Genomic DNA, 17,991 nt, shown 5'->3' on the forward strand with positions numbered 1-17,991 from the left:
TTTGGTCCTAGAAACAAGAATCATCCGTAACATTCTTAAACAAGACAGGGGATAAGGAGATGACATTCCTCATATGGCATGTGTCATGCACTTATTTTCCATTTTACTTTTATTACTTAAAACTTAAACTTAAAGACAAAAAAGTGAGTTTCAGATTAACAATTCATAGGACAATTAGAATTTATTTCTTTATTTTATTTATTTATTTATTTTTGGTGGTACTAGGAGTGGAACCCAGAGGCTTTCTACCTCCGGGCTATACTCCTAGACCTTTTTTATATTTTATTTGGAAACAGGGTCTCGCTAAGTTGCTGAGAGCCTCACTAAGTAGCTGGGGCTGGCTTCGAACCTGTGTGATCCTCCTGTCTCAGCCTCCCAAGCACGGGTATTACAAGCGTGCGCCACCACAGCCGGCTAACAATTAGAATTTACTACATTTTAATATACTAGAATAAATATAAGCCTAGACAACTACATGGAGTTACAATTTTTTTTCTTTTTCTTTCTTTTTTTTGTAGTACTGGAGATGAAACCCGGGGCATTCTACCTCTGAGCTACACCCCCAGCCCTATTTTTTATTCTTTATTTGGAAACAGGGTCTCACTGAGTTACAAAGGGCCTCACTAAGTAGTAGCCAAGGCTATCTGTGAACCGCAATCCTCCCGTCTCATCCTCCCGAATGCTGGGATTACAGGTGTGCGCCACCACGCCTGGCTACAATTTTTTAAATACAGGCAACACCCTGACTTTATTCTTGATTCCTGATACAGCAGCTAAAGCTACTTTAACGAGTAGGTGCATTCTTGCCACCACCCCACCCTGCCCGCTGATCTTCCTACTCTCACCTACAAGAAGATCTAGGATATAGAAACATACACTCTATATCTTAAAGATTCGTAGTGTAAGCTGGGTGAGGAACGCATGAGACTCTGTGTATGATTGTTACAACTTCCTGTGAGCCTATAATTATTTTAATAGATAAACTTTTAAAAGATCCATATGTGTTAGGTTGAAAGGCCCCTGTCCAAATGCTCCTCTGCGTAGCATAAGTCTCATGGTAGGGAGTTTTCAAACTAGGTAACACAGGCACAGAATCAGCTCTCCACCTATAACAGTTTCCGCCTCATCCCATAGACCTGATTGAATCCTATGATTTCAGAGCTCAAACCACCAGCTATGAAGATGGCTGTTCCACAGTGGCTGGCATGATTCTCTTTTCTCACCTTTAGCAATTCAGGGCTGTGTTATTTTGTTATGCTTCCAAAAAGAAACCAAAGTAGTCTAGAAAAGAGGCAGGAAGCAGAATCCCAACTACTTGGCCCCAGGCACAAACCCTTTGCTGACCAGTCTTTGGAGTAAAAACTGAAACTTTCTACATAGGAACCAAATGTCTTTGTACTTCCAAAATGTCAAGTGAACATACAGAACAGAGAAATAAAAAGATTATGATCAAAACCATCTGACTAAGCCGGGCATGGTGGCACACACTTGTAATCCCAGCATTCAGGAAGCTGAGACAGGAGGATCGCAGTTCGTAGCCAGCCTCAGCTACTTAGTGAAGCCCTCCACAACTTAGTGAGACCCTGTTTCAAAATAAAGAATAATATACAGGGCTGGGGGTGTAGCTCGGGGGTAGAATGCCCCCAGGTTCCATCCCCAGTACCAAAAAAAAAAGCCAAAAAAAAATAATAATAACCATCTGACTATACAACAAAATGCAAAAAACCTGATATAAACTGGAAGCATGCCTTTAATGGTCTTTCTTTAAAAAAAAATAGTTTAAATGCCATTAAACTTTATTATCTTAGTTGAGTATATATAATTTAATGTGGTTTTTTTTTTTTTTTGCGTGTTTGTGTGTGTGTGTGTGTGTGTGTGTGTGTGTGTGTGTGTGTGTGGTCCTGGGACTGAACCCATGGCCTCATACCTGCTAGGCAAGTACTCTACTATGAATGATATCCCCAGTCCTGCAATATCTTTAGTTAGTATCAGAAAATATATTTGATTGCTTAACATAATTTCCTTAGGAGGTTCATATCAAATTCACCAGCTCCTGTACCCAGTGTTTTGAGAATTTTTGCCCAAATCACAGAACCTTCGAATAGTCAAATGTTTATCTGGTGTCATTACCCACACATCGGTAATATAAGTAAGTGTTAAACTAAGGTTCAGTAGCTTCACCACTAAGTAACTGCTAATATCAATAGTACCTGGAAGCCAGGCGTGGTGGCGCACGCTTGTAATCCCCACACTTGGGAGGTTGAGACAGGAGGACCACACAGGTTCGAAGCCAGCCTCAGCTACTTAGTGACGCTCTCAGCAATTTAATGAGACCCTGTTTCCAAATAAAATATAAAAAATAGGTCTGAGAGTATAGCCTGGAGGTAGAAAAGCCCCTGGGTTCCACCCCCAGTAACACACACAAACACACACAAAAATAGTACCCAGGAAATCACCAGCAAAACTGAAGGCAAATCAGTAACTTTTAACCTCGTCTCCATCTTTACAAACTAACATATAATTTGATTTCCTTTTCTTAGCTCCCAAGAAATATTAGATAAATCTGTGGTGTCACAAGATATATATACCACAGTAAAAGAAAGTTTTAAAATGCTTTATTTCTTTAAAAAGTATGTAGCACATTTTAGGCAATCCTTACTCAGAAAATCTGTAAATAATCCAAATAATGTTACAGGGAGATTGGCCACTACAGTAGAATATGTGGGATACCATTAAATGACAGTTCCCTCGATCTTCAGTTATATGTTGGAGATGATCCCATTTCCAAAACTTTTTCAGGAGCCCAACTACCATAGGCAGGACACATAACAAGGCACCTAAATCCTTAGGAAAATGAACCTTAGAAGTAGGATTTTTCACTTGCAAATGAGAGCACTGTAAGAATTCACCCAACCCAACTGGGCTTGGGGGTGCACACTTGTAATCCCAGCATTCCAGAGGCCGAGAAAGGAGGATCACAGGTTCAGGGACAGCCTCGGCTACTTAGTGAGGCCTCTGTAACTCAGTGAGACCCTGTTTCAAAATAAAGAATAAAAAAATAGGGCTGTGGGTATAGCTTGGGGGGTAGGATGCCCTTGGGTTCCATCCCCAGTACCACACACACAAAAAGAATTCACTCAACCCAATGCCAAGACATGAGCTTGAATGTCTAAGGCTAAGAACCACTTAGACACAAGGCAGAAAGCCTAAAACTTGTTGAGTCTACACATATTACTGCACCTACATCCATGTCCTTCTCAACGGATTCCCAGCATGATCAGCAGCCAGACTCTCTGAGAGCCTGAGCAGAATCACTAAGAGATCATATTTATATAAATAATATGCAGCTACTGATCCTCAGCCAGCTGCCTAATCTCCAAATAAATGACTTCATTGTGTAGGTCTGACATCCTCAGCACACAAGGACAGTGGAAACAAGCATGTGGCCAGGGCGAGGCCTCCCAGAACAGCACTCAGTGTCCGCAGGCCACAGCCCTGCCAGACTTTCACCCACAGCCCACTTCCTGTGTCTCTCTCACCCTGGGACAGTGAAGGATGGGGTGTGATTCTGACACTTACTTCATAAGAAAGCAATTTCACGACTTGCCTTGCCAGGTTCAACTAAAGCCTCTATCTCAAAAAAAAAATAAAAAAAAAAATTACCAGGTGTTATTTTTCACCATTATAGTTATACCACAATTTAAAAAAAAAAAAAAAATAAGCCAGGTTCACACTTGTAATCCCCGCATTTGGGAGGCTGAGACGGGAGGATTGAGGTTCGCAGACAGCCTCAGCTACTTAGCGAGGCTCTCCGCAACTTAGTGACACCGTTTCAAAATAAAAAATAGGGCAGGGCTGTAGCTCAGAGATCAAATGCCCCTGGGTTCCATCCCCAGATGCGCGCCAAAAAAAAAAAAAAAAAAAAAAAAACCTGGAATTAGGCAAATTCAGGAAAGGAGAGTGCTACTACCATGCCATATAAAACCAAAACCAAATTAGGTAAAGAGAAAAGTTGTTATAAGAGGCCGGCATAGTAGCACACACTTCTAATCCCAGCATTTGGGAGGCTGAGGCAGAAGGATCATGGTTCCTGGACAGCCTCAACTACTCAGTGAGGCCCTTTGCAACTAACTCAGTGAGACCCTGTTTCAAAATAAAGAATAAAAAAATAGGGTTGGGGGTGAACTCAGAGGTAAAATGCCCCTGGGTTCCATCCTCAGTACCAGGAAGAAAAAAAGTTATTATAAGGGGGAGAAAGGATTAGGAGGCTTCCACTGATTCTAACCCTGGCCAAGGAGCTTGACCAACTGCCTCAGGCTCCTACACCACACCTTGGTCTTTCCATCTACCACATAAAAGTCCCAGAATAAAAAGTCCCCAGTTCTGTGAACAAAGATCCTGCGATCTGAAAATAAAAATTACCATTTTTTAAATTAGTGACTAGTCAAGTGTGTAAAAGCCCAGTAGCTTCATTTCTTAAGAATTTTAGAAGAAAAAAAAAAACAGGAATGGACTAGTTTTTTGTTTATTTGTTTTTTGTTTTTTGGTGTGTGTGTGTGTGTTTGTGTGTGTGTGTGTGTGTGTGTGTGTTCACAAAAAATGGGTCTAGGCTGGGCGTGGTGGCGCGGGCTTGTAATTCCCGTGCTTGGGAGGCGGAAACCAGGAGGATCGCGCAGGTTCAAAGCCAGCCGTGCTGGCTTAAGAGACCCTGTTTCCAAATAAAAATATAAAAAATAGGTCTGGGAATGTAGCCCGGTGGTAGAAGGGCTTCCAGGAACCCCAGCACCACCGGGGGGAAAAAAAATGTCTGGGCTACACTCCCAGACCTACTTTATATTTTATTTGGAAAAAGGGTCTCACTAAGCTGCTGAGAGCCTCACTAAGTAGCTGAGGCTGGCTTCGAACCTGAGCGATCCTCCTGTCTCAGCCTCCCAAGTGCTGGGATTACAAGCGTGTGCCACCACACCCGGCAGTGGACTAGTTTTTATGATGCTTTAAAAAAAATTCTGAGACCCTGGCTACTGTGCAATATGGCCTGCTTTTCTAGTCTGGAGTGGTTATTCTGAAGGTTCACTGAAATACTGCACATGAGAAACGCTGTATAGATATACAATATCAGGGATGGTGGAGTACCTCAGTGGTAGAGCACTTGACTAGCATTGTGAAGCCCCAGGTTCCCTTCCCAGCACAGCAAAACAAATATACGTAAAATATTATTTTCGCTGGGCATGGTGGTGCATGCTTGTAATCCCTGCACTTGGGAGGCGGAGACAGGAGGATCACGCAGGTTTGAAGCCAGCCTCAAAGCCAGATTAAGAGACCCTGTTTCAAAAAAGTGTGTGTGTGTGTGTGTGTGTGTGTGTGTGTGTGTGTGTGTGTGTCTGGGAGCCAGGCATGGCGCACGCTTGTAATCCCTGCACTTGGGAGGCGGAGACAGGAGGATCACGCTGGTTCAGAGCCAGCCTTGCTGGCATAAGAGACCCTATTTCCAAATAAAAAAATATATAAAAAATAGGTCTGAGAGTGTAGCCCAGAGGTAGAAGGGCTTCCAGGAACCCCAGTACCACCCCCCCCAAAACTATACATATATATTTTTTTCAATTTTTATTCTATGAAAAGCATATTCCACAATTGTTTAAAAATACAAATATGACCATTTTTTTTCAGTACTAGGGATGTAACCCAGGGGCATTCTACCTCCAAGCTACACCCCCAGCCCTATTTTTTATTCTTTATTTTGAAACACGGTCTTACTGAGTTGCAAAGGGCCTCACTAAGTAGCCGAGGCTATCCTCAAACCATGATCATCCTGTCTCAGCCTCTCAAATGCTGAAATTACAAGCGTGCGCCACCATGCCCAGCTTATGACGAATTACTAGGGATCTGACCCTATGCTAAATACTTTATAAGCAGTTCTTCATAATACTTTATAAATGGCTCATTTTCCTCACCACAAACAAGTCAGATAAAATAAAATGCTATTAAAAATTTTAAATCGGCCTTGCGTGGTGGCGCACACTTGTAATCCCAGCATTCAGGAGGCTGAGACACGACAATCAATTGTGGTTTGCGGACAGCCTCAGCTACTTAGTGAGGCCCTCTGCAACTCGGTGAGACCCTGTTTCAAAATAGGGCTGGGGGTGTAGCTCGGAGGTAGAATACCCCTGGGTTCCATCCCCAGTGCCGCGCCAACATTATAATAATAATAATTTTAAATCATTATTATTAGGAAGAGCTTGGTAGTGGATGAACCGGGCACGGAGAGGAGGGACTTGTGCTCTGAAGAAATTATCTGTTGAAGTGGGCAACTTAAGGCAAAGAAAAGAAGGGAAATGAAATAGTTAAGCCTGCAGGGAAAAGGCTGGACTATCTTATTTTGTCCTAAGCCTGAGTCATACGCATGACTTCACTAACTGCCAATAGTTTTGACCTTCTTTTTCCCATTTTCAATAAAACATTTCTTTCCCTGTGGGACAAGGAACTGTCTGAATAAATAGGGAAGAGGAAGTGATAAGAGAAGTCAGAGCATCAGGAGAGACCTCGGGATTGGATTATATAACTTGAATTACATAACCTGAGCGAAGCACCACTTTCTGTATTTCACACCATTCTCCCCCAAATTTCAGTTGCTTTCTGAAATGTGTGTACTGCCTCAAATCCACAGTCTGCCGCTAGGGGGTGCTAATCTTGTAGTTAGAGAAGAGCCAGAAGGAGGAAAAAATAGACAAGAAAACATTCCATGCAGGGAAATTTCAAAAGAAGGTACAGCTGATGACATAGGCAATATTTCAAATTTATTTTGGAGAATGAATGTAGTATAATAAGGCAGAGCTGTATTCTCTAAATCGATGAATTAATAAAACTACTTAAGAAACCTACTACTCCAAAAATTTCATTTTGTTAGACTCTTAATGGTTTGCTTTTGCCCGGGCTAAATCAAATTCAGCTTTGGAGAGAAGAGGAAGATCATAAAGCTGCTTATTTCACGTTTAAAATCGCCTTTTTCTAAAGACTGCCTTGGCAATGGCTCATGTTAAATTAGACAAATCCCGTAAGAATTTTGCTTTTCGTATTTAAACATGTGGCTAGCGTATGGCTGCAGTTCAATTCAGGTCACCAAATATTTATTAAGCACCCGTTATATGCCAGGGTACCCTTTACCTTCTAAGGACAGAGAGATTAAAAAATAAGGACGTGCCGCCTTTTGAAGCCTACAGTCTGAGGGAATTTCAGCATCAAGGGAATCACCTGGGAGCATGCTCAGAGAGCTACGAGGAGCTTTACCCCAGCCTGGACTCCAAGAACCCCTCCCAACAAACAAGAGGGGAATATTCAGGGTGGAGGGAAGGCAGCCTTCAGGTACATGGAGGTGGCAGGAGAGGCGGATGCAACTCACAGCAGCTTACCTGCCAGGCCGAGAAGCTTGGGCTTTTCCTCGGTGAAAAGGACCTCTGAGCCAGGTGGTGGCTCATACCTATAGTCCCAGTTCTGAGACGATAGGATCGTAGGTTCAAGGCCAGCCACAGCACGTTAGCAAGAACCTTGGGAACTTAGCAAGACCCTATATTTTAATTAAAACTTTTTTAAAGAGCTGAGGATTCAATCTCCAGTTAAAAATAAATAAATAAATAAGAAGCCAGGCATGGTGGCACACGTTTGTAATCCCCGCGCTTGGGAGGCGGAGACAGGAGGATCGTGCAGGTTTGAAGCCAGCCGCACTGGCATAAGAGACCCTGTTTCCAAATAAAAAGTATAAAATAGGTCTAGGAGTGTAGTCCGGAGGTAGAAGGGCTTCCAGGAACCCCAGTACCACCAAATAAATAAATAAATAAATAAATAAGAAAGGAAAAAAACCACTGAAAGCGTTTAAACAAAATGAGGAGATACTGTAGTGGAAGATCAGAATATGGTACCCCAAAGTGTTTAGAATTGTTGAACTGAAAACCATTAAGCAGCAGCAGATGCAGGAAAACTCTCTGCCCTCCCTCACACATTCACAAAGACAAAAGGTTTCCTCCCCTTCTACCACCGAGGTCAAGGGTTAACCGCTATGGACCATCTCGAACCCTATGGAGGTGGAGTCGGAGGCGTCTACACACACAAGCTTTACTACCTGCCTTTTATTTGCATCTCCCATGCTGCCGGCCCAGGAACTCTAGACCTTTCTCCTTTGTCACATCTCGAAAAATTTACTGTATCTTACAGCTGGAATTCAAAGCTACCTCTCTGAGAACTATTCATTCCCCCGGGTGCCTCACAAGTTCACGTAAAACATACTTGTTAATACAGTTGTCTTCCCTTGTTAATTTTGTTACAGGGATCTATTCCAACTCTTCTTCCCCTACACTATTTCTGATCATTGTATAAGTTTCCTGTAAGCTCTTATCTTGAGCAAACCCAAGTCACAGGTAAAGCCAAAGGCCCAGTTTGTACCTAGTAACAGAGCATGGTCCCTCAGGAAAAAGCAGAAAACACTCAGTCAATGAACCCTGGATAAGATGTGCACGTCCTAGAACAACTGCACCAAACAAAATATCAGCCACATAAAAGATTCACAGTCCTCTCTTAAAAAAGCTCTACATCTAAGGGATACAGTATTCTGGAAAACAACCATCTATGTTTAGAAAGGAAGATAAATAATAAAAGAGGGCCTGTCCCAAAGGAGATTGCTTTACTGCCTTGTACTTACTAACCCAGCAAAGAGAGAGGGCATCGTCTGTTTCGGTGAAAACTGCGTTGAAAGGCTTTTGATTCCCTTTTTTTAGTTCACACAAATACAGTCATAAACAACAGACAACTAAAATCCTCCTGAGATAGCTCCTTAGGAGTCCTGCTTCAAAATGTTTAAAAGAAAAGGCACCCATATATTACCATGCCAATTATTGATAAGTAAATCGGTGCTTTTAAAATCCACAGAAATGCTTAGGAAGTATCTCTTAGAAAGTCCCCTTATCTGACAGTTCTGTTCATTACAAATTTCAGTACTGTTTCTTCAAGGATTGTGAAAAAATAAAAACACAACTCAGATTTCACCTAAATTATTTTAAATTGGGGACTAAATTCAGGGGTGCTCTGACACTGAGCTAACTACTCCCAGCCCTTTGGGATTTTTCATTTTGAGACAGACTCTCCCTAAACTGCTCAGATCAGCCTCAAACTGCCAATTCCCCTGCCTTGGCTTCCCCAGTAACTGGGTCTACAGTCGCTACACTGGCTCTGTACTTGTAGGGATAAAAAGGTGAGCACAGAGCCATACACAATTCAACTCTTCTACTGTTTCTTTAGTTATAAGATAAAGATATCTGCCATACATTTTAAGGTATTAATGAATAAAACAGTTGAGGTTGTTTGTTTATTTGTTTTTGTGCGGGTCTGGGGATGGAACCCGGGGGCATTTGACCTCAGAGCTACATCCCCTGCCCTATTTTTTATTCTTTATTTTGAAACCGGGTCTCACTGAGTTGTAGAGGGCCTCACTAAGTAGCTGAGGCCGTCCACAAACTGCGATCCTCCAGGTCTCAGCCTCCCGAATGCTGGGATTACAAGCATGCGCCACCACGCCCGGCTAACAGTCGAGTTTTAAACAGGCCAATGTTGGCAGGAGGCAGTGAAACAGCCATTTACTTCATAGTGAACTTAATAAGCTCCTTGACAAAATAGGTTTCTCTTTTAAGCTTTCCGGTTGACAATTTATAATCATTTGAACAGAACAAAAACCAAAGGACTTTTCTACTTCCTCACCAGAAGAATACAAGCATTTTATATTATCAATCAACATTTTAAAATCTGAGGTCATTTTAGTCTGGTTTCACCAAGTCATAGTTATATTCCCTTCTAAACAGTATTGCTGTAATTTTTTCCTTTTTTATTTTATTTATTTATTTATTTATTTTGGTGGTGCTGGGGTTCCTGGAAGCCCTTCTACCTCCGGGCTACACTCCAGACCTATTTTTACTTTTTTTTAATTTTTGGAAACAGGGTCTCCTAAGCCAGCGCACATGGCTGGCTTCAAACCAGCGCGATCCTCCTGTCTCGGCCTCCCGAGCGCGGGGATTACAAGTGTGTGCTCCACCACGCCTGGCTGTATCGCTGTAATTTCAAAAACCTTTTTAAAAGGTTTTAGTGGTGATAATGGGTACTGAAGCCAGGCGCATTCTACCTCTGAGCTCCCAGTCTTATTTTTCTTATTTTGAAACAGGGTCTCACTAAGTTACCACGTTCTGCCACATGAACCTGTGATCCTCCTGCCTCAGCCTCCAAGGACTGGGATTAGGTGCATGTACCACCTGGCCTAGCTTCTCTTTTCTCCTTTATTGTTTTATTTATTTGTTTATTTTTGGTCCTGGGGATTGATCCTGGGCCATTCTACCTCTGAGCTGCACCCCCCAGCCCTTTTTTATTTTATTATTATTATTTTTTTTTGGGGGGGGGTCTGGGTCTGGAACCCAGAAGCATTTGACCTCCAAGCTACACCCCCTGCCCAAATTTTATTCTTTTTTTTCATATATTTATTTATTTGTTATTTATTTGTTTTTATGGTGGTACTGGGGGTGGAACCCAGAGGCTTTCTACCTCCAGGTATACTCCCGGAACTATTTTATATTTTATTTAGAAACAGGGTCTCACTAAGTTGCTGAGAGCCTCACTAAATAGCTGAGGCTGGCTTCGAACCCGTGCGATCCTCCTGTCTCTGCCTCCCAAGTGCGGGGATTACAAGCGTGCGCCACCACGCCCGGTTCTTCTCCTTCTTTTAAATTCAGAATATGCCTCTTTTCTGCAACAGTTTGAAGTTTAGTTTGCCTGGGATCGAGTTTGGGTTTCTACCTTCCCCTGTAGCTCTTTCCTTTTATACAGAAGAAAACAGACAACAGCTATTTGCACAAGAGTTCCCCTCAGCGTGCAGATCCTTGGTCTCTTACACGGCTGTACAGCTCCTGGTGTTGAGCAATTATAATGTAACTGAAAGGGAAAAACATGTCAGAAACCAATAGATACTGCATGCCAGTATTACCCTCTTTGGTCTCTTCCCACTGTTCTTTGAAGTTAATTTTTATGAGAAGTGTATTCTAGACAACCTCCACACTATAAATGTCAAATAAACACTAGTGTATAGAAGCACGTGCAGTATCCATTCCATCGAGGAAACAGAAGCTAGCATATATTATTGTATTACCTTAAAAAGAAATTGGGAGGTATTTCAGGTAAGACTAAGGGATGTTTCTGTCCAGTTTTCTGTCTCTGAGAGTAAACCTTAGCCACATTTGGCAGGAGGCTATGGGTCCCACCTTTCAAAAGTTTTTCAAACATCCTCTTAATAAGCCCATGCCTTTTTTTATGAATCTTTCTTTAAACCACTTATGGTAGCAGAGCATGATGATGCATGCTTATAATCCCAGTACTTGAGAGGCTAAGACAGGAGGATTGCAGGTTTGCAGTCAGCCCCTGCAATTTAATGAGACCCTTTGTTTTAAAAGAATAAAATAGGGATAGGGGTGTAACTCAGAGGTAGAATGCCCCTGGATTCCATCCCCAGTAACACACACACACACACACACACACACACACACACACACACACCATGTCAAAAAATCATGGAAAGTGCTACTTTAGCAAGAACTGTTTTTAGTAAGAGCTGTAGGAAAGAAGAAGGAAGCATTACTGTCACTTTTATGCTCACCACATCCCAGTCTTTCCAATTGGGATGCCCACTGGGATGTTAGGAAGAAAACTCTGGGAAAGCAGGGGTCATAATTACTTAACACTTGTAACAAGTAATCACCTAGCTCCCCAAACCACCACTCTAAATGAAAACATAGCAATATAGCTAGATATTGCAGTCTGTTTAGTAAAGGTAATGGTCCTGTCCTTTGTCATCAACATTTTAAACAGATTCTGGTTTGTGTGTGGTTTTTTTTTTTTTTTTTTCCAAATTCACTGAAAAATTTTTACTGGAAAAGTTTTGAAAAAAATCGTGACTATCAAGCCGGGCGTGGTGGCGCACGCTTGTAATCCCCGCGCTTGGGAGGCGGAGACAGGAGGATCGCGCAGGTTCGAAGCCAGCCACGCTGGCTTAAGAGACCCTGTTTAAAAACAAAAAAAAAAAAAAAAAAAAAAGCCAGGCGTGGTGGCTCACGCTTGTAATCCCCACACTTGGGAGGCAGAGACAAGAGGATCACGCAGGTTCAAAGCCAGCCGCGCTCTGGCTTAGGAGACCCTGTGTCCAAATAAAAATGTAAAAATAGGTGTGGGAGTGTAGCCCGGAGGTAGAAGGGCTTCCAGGAACCCCAGTACCACAAAAAAAAAAAAAAATTGTGAATATCTTTCAACAAAAATCATGTAAATATCTTTTTAAGGAATTCAGATTAGGCCAGGCATGGTGGTACATACTGGTAATCCCAGTACTTGGGAGGTTGAGATGGGAGGATTACAGGTTGATGGCCAGCCTCAGCAACTTAGCGAGGCCCTCAGCAACTTAGTGAGACCCTGCTTCAAAATAAAAAATAAGCTAGGAGCCAGGAATGTAGCTCAAAAGTAGAATGCCCTAGTAGCACAAAAAAGAATAGAAGGAGGAAGATTTATGATAAAAATTCACAACTAGTTTTAAATATGTGAGGGTTTTTTTTTTCAATAAATCTCCACTTAGTGACTTTCATATAGGAATTGATGATACATTCAAGTAAAGGAATTCAGTTCATCTTTAATGAGAAAAAGACAGTTCCTGGGACCGAGCAACCTGTGTCTTATTTGCTTCTTAACGCACAGCCTCTTTATTAGACCACCTGTCCTCTTTGCCCCCTCCCCATCATGATTTTCAAAGAAACCTCAACCATGGGTAGCACTTAGATGGAATAACTCGTGGGTGAAACACTGCAGGGCAGGGTAGGATTCCAGAATCAAAAGCAGCCTGAAGAACCTGAACAGCTGCTGAGTGAGAACAGAAGAGTTGAGGAAAGGAAGACAGGCACAGGACAAGTTAGACCATCACTTGCTTTGCAGTGTGGTGACAGCCATGAACACTTCTGACCTAGCATCTCCTCCTGTGTCAAATGAACTACGGCTGTCCATGGCTGACCTGCTACAGAGCGATGCTAAATTAAAGAATCCAGATTAGGCCAGGCACGGTGGCGCACGCTGGTAATCCCAGTACTTGGGAAACGGAGACAGGAGGATCCCAGGTTCATGGCCAGCCTCGGCAACTTGAGGCCCTCAAGTTTTAAACAGAATCTGTTTAAAATGTTGGTGACAAAGGTCAGGAGTATGATGCCATAGTTGTAAATTACCATTGTTAAACAGACTGTAATATCTACTTATATTGCTATGTTTGCATTTAGAGTGGAGGTTCGGGGAGCTTGTTGACTACTTATTAGAAGAAGTGTTGAGTAATCCTAACTCCTGCTTTTTCAGCATTTTCTTCCTAACATCCCAGTGGTTCAGTATTCCGGCACCAGAACTGTGGTATCATGCCCAAATAAATATTTCCTCTCCTTCTGGAACCATTTAAAACACTGACCTTTTACCATATAGTTGTTTAAAAAAAAATAGCTACAATCTTAAAAAAAAAAAATCAAAGAATCACCCGAGCCCTCAAAAACGGACTAACGTGGCTCCACCAGTCCTCACCTAACAGGGCCCGGTGCAGAATGGTGGTAAAGCGAGTAGGCTGGGAGGAAGCGGCTCCTGGAAGGGCTGTGAGCGCCAGGCCAGGGAGCGAACTCGCTGGTGGACAGGAAAGATGGTGCTGCCAAGTGCCGATGTCCCTGGTCGCACCAACAGACGCTCCCAGGCGTTTCTTTCAGACGCTATTTGCCAGGGTGAGAGCCTATTTGCCAGGGTGAGAGCCGACTGCGGGCAGTCACGACACAAAAGGCTGGTGGTTTCCTTTCAAATCTCAAGAATTAAAAGATGTAAGGATCTCTAAGCCGGGCGTGGTGGCACCAGCTTGTAATCCCAATATTTGGGAGGCTGGGACCAGAGGATCAGGGTTCAAGGCCAGCCTCAGCTACTTAGTGAGACCCTGTTTCAAAATAAAGAATAACGAGCCGGGCGTGATGGCGCAAGCTTGTAATCCCCGCGCTTGGGAGGCTGAGACGGGAGGATCGCACAGGTTCAAAGCCAGCCACTTAGGAGACCATGTTTCCAAATAAAAATGTAAAAATAGGTCTGGGAGTGTAGCCCGGAGGTAGAAGGGCTTCCAGGAACCCCAGTACCACAAAAAAAAAAAAGAATAAAAAATAGGGCTGAGGGTATAGTTCAAAAGTAAGAATACCTCTGTGTTCAATCCCCAGCACCACCAGGAAAAAAAAAAAATCTAAGATCTCTCAGGAGCCTATTTTATAGTCTTTACAAGACTGTGATACTACCTTATATTTACACACAAATTAATCATAAGCCCATTTGCTTAAGTCCTTCTAAGTAAACAACTGGGACCAACTGGTCACATCCTCTTCATTAAACCTTTCACAGAACCCAGGATTATGATGAAAGCAACTGTCAGGCAGATGAACACTGCAGCTATTTTTAACGACACCCTCCGGATGATGAGATTTCAACGCTTCTGCTACCGTTCATTCTTAGGCCTAACATTTCTCTCCCATCAAGAACATTTTCTTAAATCCAAATGACAGTCCACATTCCCAGTACCATGACTTATATTTTCTAAAATAAAAGTCACACAAATCATATCTGGGTGATAGATATATGCAGAATAGAATTTTAAATATAGGTCTATTCTGCTTGATTAGTTAATGAAAACATCTGAGGCTGGGGACATAGATCAGTGGTATAAGGCATGTATAAGAGCCTGGGTTCAGTCTCCAGCACTACAAAGCAAACAGACATAAACTGATTTTGCCAGGCATAGTGGTACATGTCTACAACCCCACCTACTCTGGAGGCTGAGGCAGGAGGACGCAAAATAAAATTAGAAGCCAACATGGGCAAATTAGTGAGACACTGTCTCAAATATATATATATTGTGGTACAGGGGATGGAACCCAGGGGCATTGTACCTCCGAGCAAAAAAATAATAAAAATCATAATTTTTTTATTCTTTATTTCAAAACAGGGTTTTACTGAGTTGTGAAAGGCCTCACTAAGTAGCTGAGGCTGTTAGCGAACCACGATCCTCCGGTCTCCGCCTCCTGAATGCTGGGATTACAAGTGTGCGCCAGTATGTGTCAGGTCAGGAGAGTTTAGTCTCTAGCACAACCAATCAATTAATTCGACAGATGTTATATGTGTTCTTATTTAATCCCTATAACAGAAATATGGTTCCTGTAGGAGAATTTAAACTTCCAGAGATGCCATCAACTTCTTCAAAGGGATCACTTCCGAAATGGCATTACAGTTACAGCAAACTCCCAGATTCCAGCCTACTCGACAGAGATCTACAGATCACAAAGGCTCAACGGCGAGTTCTTGCAGTTGTACAAGACCAGAGGAAGCGATGCCTTTCCGTCTCACCGTAAAGCTTAAATCCAGGGGGTAGTTATTTTCTCTCCAGCCCTGCTCTGAACAGCCTCCCTTTTACAACCAATCACAAGGGCCCCTCAAGAGTAGGAGTGAGTTAAGTAGCACCTAGTAAATCAGAGGCCACGTTTCTGTTTTCTTTCTTTCTTTTTTTTCTTTCTCTCTCTCTCTCTCTTTTTTTTTTTTTTTTTTTGGTAGTACTAGAGATTGAACTCAGGGCCACTCTACCACAGAACTACAACCTCAGCCCTGTTTTTTATTCTTTAATTTGAAACAGGGCCTCACTAAATTGTGGAGGGCCTCACTAAGTAACTGAGGATGGCCATGAACCTGCGATTCTCCTGTCTCAGCCTCCCAAGTACTGGGATTACAATCGTGCACCACCACACCCGGCTACCAGAGGCCATATTTCTAAATGTAAATCATGAAATACTCCCGAGGGTTTGCTACAGGATACTCGGTCCCAGAGCCTTAACAGTAGAGCTTCATTCCCAATCCCAAAGGCTAAGACCTTTTGAAAATACATACTGAATGGTAGAGGCCACGTTTCCAAAACCTCCCTGACACGTGCCCTGCTTACACTCAAGGTTTCCTTCTGAAGGGCTTTGCTGTTCCTACTCCTCCTCTAGCTATTGAAATACTACTGCTCCTTCCAGGTTAAATTTGTAATGTCACTCTCTTTTGCATACCATATTCTCTGGTTTGCATCAGGACACCCATCATGGTCTCCTTACAGCATAGTAGTATGCGCGTGGCATATAAGCCACTTAAAAGGACAGGGCCCTGTCTTAAGTGTTTGTTGCTAATGCATTACACATTACACAGCACCTTTCATATAGCAGGTATTCAAAGAGCACTAGTCCAATAAATAAAAGATCAGGCCAAGCATGGTGGCACCCACTGGTAATCCTAGTACTTGGGAGGCTGACAAAGGAGGATCACAGGCTCAAGGCAGACCCAGCCACAAGCAACACCCTCCACAACTTAGTGAGACCCCATTTCTTTTCTCTTAGGATGGAACCTAAGGGCATTCTACCTCTGAGTTACATCCTTAGCCCTATTTTTTATTATTATTATTTATTTTGAAACAGGGTCTCACTGAGTTACAGAGGGCCTCACTAAGTAGTTGAGGCTGGCTGTGAACCACGATCCTCCTGTCTCCGGATCTCAAATGATGGGATTACGAGCATGCGCCATCACGCCTGGCTGAGACCCTATTTCAAAATAAAAATAAAAAGAGTTGGGAGTGTAGCTCAGAGACATAATGCCCATGGATTCAATACCTAGTACCCCCCCCCCAAAATCTGTACTTGGTCATCTGTACTTTGCCTGTGACCTGAGCCATAGACCCTTGAAAGCCTGCTCAGTCATAGGGTGGAGAAGGGAAGAAACTCAGGAAATGAAATCATAAAGCTACTTCCTAACAAAGAATTTGTCTTTGTCTCCAAAACCAATCAAGGTTCCATGTTCTACCACAGTTGGAGCTAAAGATATGGAGCGGGAGCAGTAACACAGAGGGGAGAAAGGAGAAACACCAAGCCAAACTCCTTAGCTACTTCCTGTTACTCACCTAAATTAATTTAGTAAATGACTGGCAGAACTGCACTCAGACTAATCAGTTTTCAAGAGTCAATAACAAATCTTAAAATATTTTAACGAAAGTATATATACATATATATTGCTATATACATCCGTGAGACAGAACAGAGTCTAGAAATAGATCCATAGAATTATGGACAACTGTTTTTCTCAAAAAAACAAAGGTGCCAGGCGTGGTGGTGCACACTTGTGATCCCGGCATTCAGGAGGCGGAGACCGGAGGATCCTGGTTCGCAGACAGCCTCAGCTACTTAGCGAAGCCCTTTGCAACTCAGTGAGACCCTGTTTCAAGAAAAAATAAAAGATTGAAAAATAGGGATGGGAGTGTAGCTTGGAGGTAGAATGCCCCTGGGTTCCACCCCCACAGTAAAGAACAAAGGCAATCAGTGGAGAATAGTCTTCAAAAAAATGATGCTGGGACTCTGAATCCACACACAAGAGGACCTATATGAACCTTTCCCTCAAAACAGATCAGAAACCTAGATGTATAACATTAAAACTATTTAACTGTTAGATAAAATCACAGTAGTCAGTGACTTGTGCATCAAGAGGGGAATTCTTATGTATTACATTGAAAGCATATATGATAAAAAGAAAACTCAATAATAAGGGTGTTTAAATACTATTTAAAAGGGCAAAGTTATGGACAAATATTTCATAAAAGAAAAACACATACAAATAGCTACAAACACATCAGGAGATATTCGACATCATCAGTCATTAGAGAAAGACAAAGCAAACTCACGGTGGAATGGCGCTTCCCATCCACTAGGGAGGCTAAAGCCCGAAAGACAGGGTAGGCAAGAAATCAGAGTCCTTGCACACTGCTAGTAGAAATGTAAAGTGGCACAAGTATTTTGGAAACTAGTCTGGTGGTTTCCAAAATGATCAATTAGATTTATCCTATGACAGCGATTGCACTCG

At 42.5% G+C, this 17,991-nt stretch overlaps 1 protein-coding gene across 9 annotated transcripts in view; it reads right to left on the bottom strand.

Moving 5' to 3' along the window:
• The window catches only part of DST (dystonin), a gene marked incomplete at both ends in the record, with an annotated part of 523,923 nt that overhangs the window by 258,597 nt on the left and 247,335 nt on the right, over nucleotides 1-17,991 (bottom strand). The window lies entirely within an intron of this gene.

Source organism: Muscardinus avellanarius (assembly GCF_963383645.1).
Source record: "Muscardinus avellanarius genome assembly, chromosome: 8".
NCBI lineage: Eukaryota > Metazoa > Chordata > Mammalia > Rodentia > Gliridae > Muscardinus > Muscardinus avellanarius.